This window comes from Octodon degus, unplaced genomic scaffold (assembly GCF_000260255.1).
Source record: "Octodon degus isolate 3935 unplaced genomic scaffold, OctDeg1.0 scaffold00092, whole genome shotgun sequence".
In the NCBI taxonomy this organism is placed as follows: domain Eukaryota; kingdom Metazoa; phylum Chordata; class Mammalia; order Rodentia; family Octodontidae; genus Octodon; species Octodon degus.
The window spans coordinates 3,759,042-3,765,041 of NW_004524668.1; positions in this window are offsets into that span (position 1 = coordinate 3,759,042).

Sequence of the window (6,000 nt, forward strand, 5' to 3'; positions counted from 1 at the left end):
CTATACCAAGGCTTGATTGTAACCCAATTTTTAAAAATTCAACATTTAAAATTTTAGGGCTGGAGAGATGGCTCATGGTCTAAAGCACCTACTTGGAACAAGTTTGGCAAAGCACAGGGACTGCCCCCGTTCGATCCCCCAGCACCACATGCCAGCCAGCCCCACCCCCCAGGTGGGATGAGCTGGCCACACACACACACACACACACAATAAATAAATAAATAAATAAATAAATAATTTTTTTAAAAAATGAGAGAATATTAAAAAAAAAACATTTAAAATTTTAAGAGAATGAAGACTAGTCTTGACTAAAGGTTACCTGAAAAGCAGGCAACTTCATGAGTACCAAGCAGATTCCCAATCTTTGGGAACTGGCAGCAATTATTTGAGAAACATAAAAGATGACCCCTGGCATTGAAGGATAGTAGAGGCTCTCCGAAATCCAAGAACAGGCCATAGATATAGAATGACTATGGGCAGCAGGCTCATTGCCCAGAAATTTCACACTGTAATCTCTCAGGAACAATGAGAAACTCAAGAAACCTTGGTAAGTCCCAAGTGAGTGCGCAATGGGACCAGATTTTTCTTGCTGTTTCTCTGCCATCTAGTGGCTGCTTTCGGTCATTACAGGCCCAACTAAAGGCCTTTTGCTTGGTCCCTTCAAGTATCTACATCTCAACAAAAGTAACGGGTAAACAGCCAGGCATCTTGCTGGATGCTTGACCTACAATATTGCAGTCTGTGCAGTACTGACCTCCCTTTTCTCTATGCAAATTGAGAGAAGGACTGAAGATAATTCTGACTCTTCTATTTATTTATTTTTTTGGTGGAACGAGGGATTGAACTCAGGCCCTTGTGCTTGCCAGGGAAGCGCTTATTCTACTGAGCCATCTCCCCGGCCCTTTGACTCTTCTAAATGTATGAGATCTTCTCCCCAAATCTGTGGCTGTGAACACTGATTTGTCATGTTAACTAGAAAACAGATATACATAGTCGAGGTCAGCTGCCAAACTTGCAGCTGGATCACAGAGCTAAACTCCACACCAAATTGGGCTAAACTGTGAGCCCAATTTTTTCTACAGGACTCAATAGCAATCTGTTGTTCTAGTTTTTAAAATAGAAAAAAATAAAACTGGGAAAGACTTTAAAGACTTCTAAGACTATAACTTCCTCAAGACAATTAACAACCAGAGGAAATAAACATAATCTGAAAGTCTAGCTCCTTAAAATACTTAATAGTTCTTTAATACGTACTAAACCTAGATTTTTAAGAGGCTATTTTTCCCTTTTAACGTTTTGAAGACTTCTAAGGATCCTCTTTGTAAAATACCAGAAGTCCAAGGAATCAGAGCTGAACAGTAAAATCTCGGTTTTCCCTACAGCACTGAACACAATCTCTAATGTGTCTTGAAGACCATGCACACATCTACCTCCAACTACATATAAGCTCCACCACAGAAAGGAATTTTTTCTATTCACAGTAGACTCTAAGTATTTGTTAGTAAATGAATTAATGAATAAATGAACTACAGGAAATCAGTGGTATTGAGCAGAAAAAATTAACAATTGATTTGAACCTAAAATCAGACATACTATAAAAGCATACCACAGAAAAATATAGCATGGTAAAAAAATATGGGAAATCACTGTAGGTAGTAACTGAAAGACACAGAATGAGAGAGATTCTCTCCACTGAAATTAGAGGTACTTGCAAAGTCACTTCTAGCCACCTACGGGGCAAGTAACTCTGCTTCTTCTTTCTATTATTACTATTATCATTCTATTATTACTATTATCAGGACTGCAAGTACCACACAGCCTCTGGGCAAAAAGGCACTGGCTGCCGTTCTTATGCCATTATCAAAAGCCCTGATCACTGGATCAACCCTAGTTTCCTAAGAATTATATTCTCCTAGAAATCCCACCAAAGCAGAGTAAGGCCAAGTTGCTACAAAAAACACAGACCTAAGTACAAAGAAGCCTGGAGCTTAGGTGCCAAACAGCTGTACAAATCTAAGCAAACTTTTCCTTCTGAGAGTCTGCACCATTATTTTAAAATGTAATTGGTCCCCATCTCTGATTTGCCTACATCAGAAATTAAGAAAACACATTGAAAACAGGCCATAATTTCTAAAGAGGCACCAGACATCTGAATGACTCAACACTGATTAGGGTCTTACCCAGAGAAATTTAAGAGTTTATCAAGAATACTAACATGGAGGGGAAAAAAAAAAATACTGACAGGACTGCCTGGCAGATTTTCAAACTGGTAACTCTACCCATCTGAACTGCAGACAGGGCTCGATCCAATCCCAGACCTCTAAGCAGCAAGTTGCCCTGAGGTGTTAACACAACAGCTAACAATAACAGCCAAACACATTCTCTCTGTGAACTCAATGAATCCTGATAAAACCCCTATAAGGTGACAAGAAAACATATAGTTCATATAGCTGGTGAAGAGTAGAGCCACAATTCCAACCTGAGCAGTATGGCTCTGAAGCCCATATTCCTTCTCACTACTTTATATGACCTCTACTGCCCAAAGGACAAGACACAGGCCAGGGGCCAGGGAGAGAGCTCAGCGGCATAAGTGCCTGCCTAGCAAGCACAAGGACCTGGGTTCAATCCCCAGTACCACCAAAAAACAGAAACCATGCCAGTATCTCTGCAGTGAAGGAATCCTAAACAAGGGAGAATTAAATGCCTGACTACTAACATTATAAAAGTAGATGCTCTTCTGTAAGGGCATCATTTTGTCTGAGGGCTCACTGGAAAGGGAGGGGAGGATATAATATCCCTAATCTTCATGACAATTCTGCAAAAAGTTAGCAAGTATTATTGGCTCAATTTTATAGACGTCTAAATCAAGGCTCAAATGCTAAAATTATTTGCTCAAGCACAGCTATTAATAGAGCCAGACTCAGATTCAGGTTCTTTAACTCCAAAATACATGTGCTTTCCTTACTATTTCCTACATGTCTCTTTAAAAAGTTCTATATAGGGCTGATGTGGTAGCACACCCCTATTATCTCAGCATTCAGGAAGTTGAGGCAGGAGAAGCACCTCTAGTTTGGGGCCAGCCTGAACTACGTAGTTATACCTTGTATCAAAATAATAATAATAATAATAATAATAATAATAATAATAAGCTAGGAGTGGCATAAACCTATAATCCCAGCAGGAGGCAGGAGAGGCCAGCTTGGCCAGCACTCACTTGAACTTACACAGTGAGTTCAAGGCCAGCCTGAACTACATAGTAAAACCCTGTCTCAAAAAGACAAAAAACAGGGTAGGTGCAACGGATCATTTAAGTGGCTGCCTAGCAAGTGCAAGGACCTGAGTTCAATCTGTGCTGGCCCCGGAACCTAGGGTGCACCATGGTGCATGCCTGTAATCCCAGTGCTGGGGAGGCTGAGACAGAAGGATCATTATGAGTCTGAACTGCATAGTGAGACCCTGTATCAAATAAATAAGTTTTTTTAGAAAAACAAAAAATAAAACAAGAATGTTTAACTTTTTAAAAATCTGTTAACAATGAAAGACACATTGCGGGCCAGGGAGATAGTGCAGTAGAATAAGCACTTGCCTGCCAAGTGCAGGGTCATGAGTTCAATCCCCGGTACTACCAAAAAAAAAAAAAAAAAAAGAAAGAAAGAAAGAAAAAAAAAAAAGAAAGAAAGAAAGAAAAGAAAAGAAAGAAAGACACATTGCAATTAATCTCTCAAAATATCTATCCCCATACTATAAACATCTCTTTAGGAGGTGTGATCAAAAATACACTGCCAAATGCCATACAACGCAGTGCCAGGTAAGGAAGGCTTTTTAAAACATTAATGGTGTATCTTAATCCACCCCCTTCACTGGGTCTGGCACCCTAAGACTTCTGATTTTATCCCAAAGTCAAATACCCATAAAAAGTCAATGTTTTTAACTGATCCAGGACATTAAAGTAGCCACAACAGCACAACTACAGATAATCACAAAAGAGGACTTGCAGAACAGCTTCAGAAAGTAGCAAGAATGATGAAATAACTGTTCAAAGCAAGAGGGAATATTTTGAGAGATTAATGGCAGTATCTTTTACTATAATAAATTTTTCTTACATATTCATCATATTTTTCAATTACAGTTTGTAAAAAGAGAATATACCCTCAAGCTCCTGAAGGTCCTGCCCTACTCCTGACAATGGACTAGAGCCCCTCACTCATCTAGTGGCCAAGACTCAAAAGTCACTAACTAGGTTTTCTGCTCCTGGTTTGCCTTGAGCCAACAATGGTAACAGAAATTATGGCAATTACTACACCATTTCTCCTACTTACAAATAATAACTACTACTCATCAGGTACCACCCAAGTACTTTACATATAACCCACAAAAAATTTTCAGGCAAAATACAGTTATTTCCATTTCAGAGGAAAATGCAAGGTTCTGAATGTTTTAACTTGCTTAAAGTTAGAAGTCAAGTTAGTGGCATAGCCAAACACAAATCTGAAGTCTATGCCCAACACAAATTTAAAGCACAGCCAAACACAAGCCTATGCCAGCACAAGGCTGGATTGTTTGGCTTCAATTCTGCCATCTGACAAATGACACTACCTAAACCTGCCTCTCTTACAAGGTGATATTAAAGGTCAAGTGAATTCACATTTAACAGTTTACTATCTAAGCTCAATCCTGACTGCTGGGAAGAAGATGTAGTTAAAGTTTAGTCCCTAGCCCTCGATTTTGACTAGATGAAGTCATCCAGGTTTAGCTTTCTCAAACAAACCCTGCTCTGCCAAGTCACAGGGTTGCTGCTGTGAACACAGAGGCAGCGGGCAGACTACCTAAAATAAAGTCCTCATTCCATCACTTATCTCTGAAGCCTTGGATAAGCTATGTAACTAATGATAACATACCTCAGTTTCCAAATCTGAAAAATGGAGTCTGCTGAAGACTCAATGAATTAAGTTTAAGAGTAGAGAGTAAACAATCATCTTTTTTTTAAAAAAGACCAAATGACACAATGGACCACCCAAACCAGCTGGGTATGGTAGCACACACCTGTAATCTCAAACAAGAGGATCACTGCAAGTTTGATGCCCACCTAGGCTACATAGTGAGTTCAAGACCAGACTGAACTACACAGCCAGACCCTGTCTCTGAATGAATGAATGAATGAATGAATGAATGAATGAATGAATGAATGAATGAGGCCCACAAGGGAAAAGGCCTCTCTAAAGCCTTGTCTCCAAAACAATGCTACCTGTTAAAGTACTCCTGCACACAAAGTCTTGTCTGGTGCTTTGCTCGTCACCATGAGATGTTGAAACTACAATTTTCAGCCTTGTAATTAGTCACATACATATTTTTTTCCACACAGTAGTAAGAAAAAAGTCAAGTTCACATGTTCCAGAATCAGAAAGATCTGTGTTCTAATTCTGGCTGGAAACACTACGCAACTATGTCTCAAAAGTCCTCTACATAATGAAGATCTGTGCAGTACTAACCTCAAAGACCTATTAGTGTCTTCTGAATAGTGGTCTTAGCTCCTTCTGCTTTTGACCTATCTGAGACAGCCAGTACTGGTAATTCTGGGACACAGAGCACACCCCTGGCCTGAACTTCAGAGGTTTCTTGATTTCCTGACTCCCAGGGTTCCTAGAAAGAAAGCAATTCTGAAGAGGAAGCATCTAAAAGTTCTTTACAGTGTAAATATTTTCATAGTGCCTTTGCATTTAAATAAACTTTCACCTATATCTCATTTAGTCCTCACACTCCTGAGATGTAGGGATTACCATTATTCCTAAATTACTGACATAGCTCAAGAGACACTGACACACTATCCCACCAAGATTACACAGCAACTGAAGACAGAACCAAGGCTCTGGGCAATGACTTTCCCAAGACAGACATTACTTAAATTTTAAACTGTGATTACTTATGGATTGACAGGCTGACTCTTAGCAGCTTCTCTTAAATAATTCAGTAGTCTCTACAATCCATCAAGGTACTGTCTCA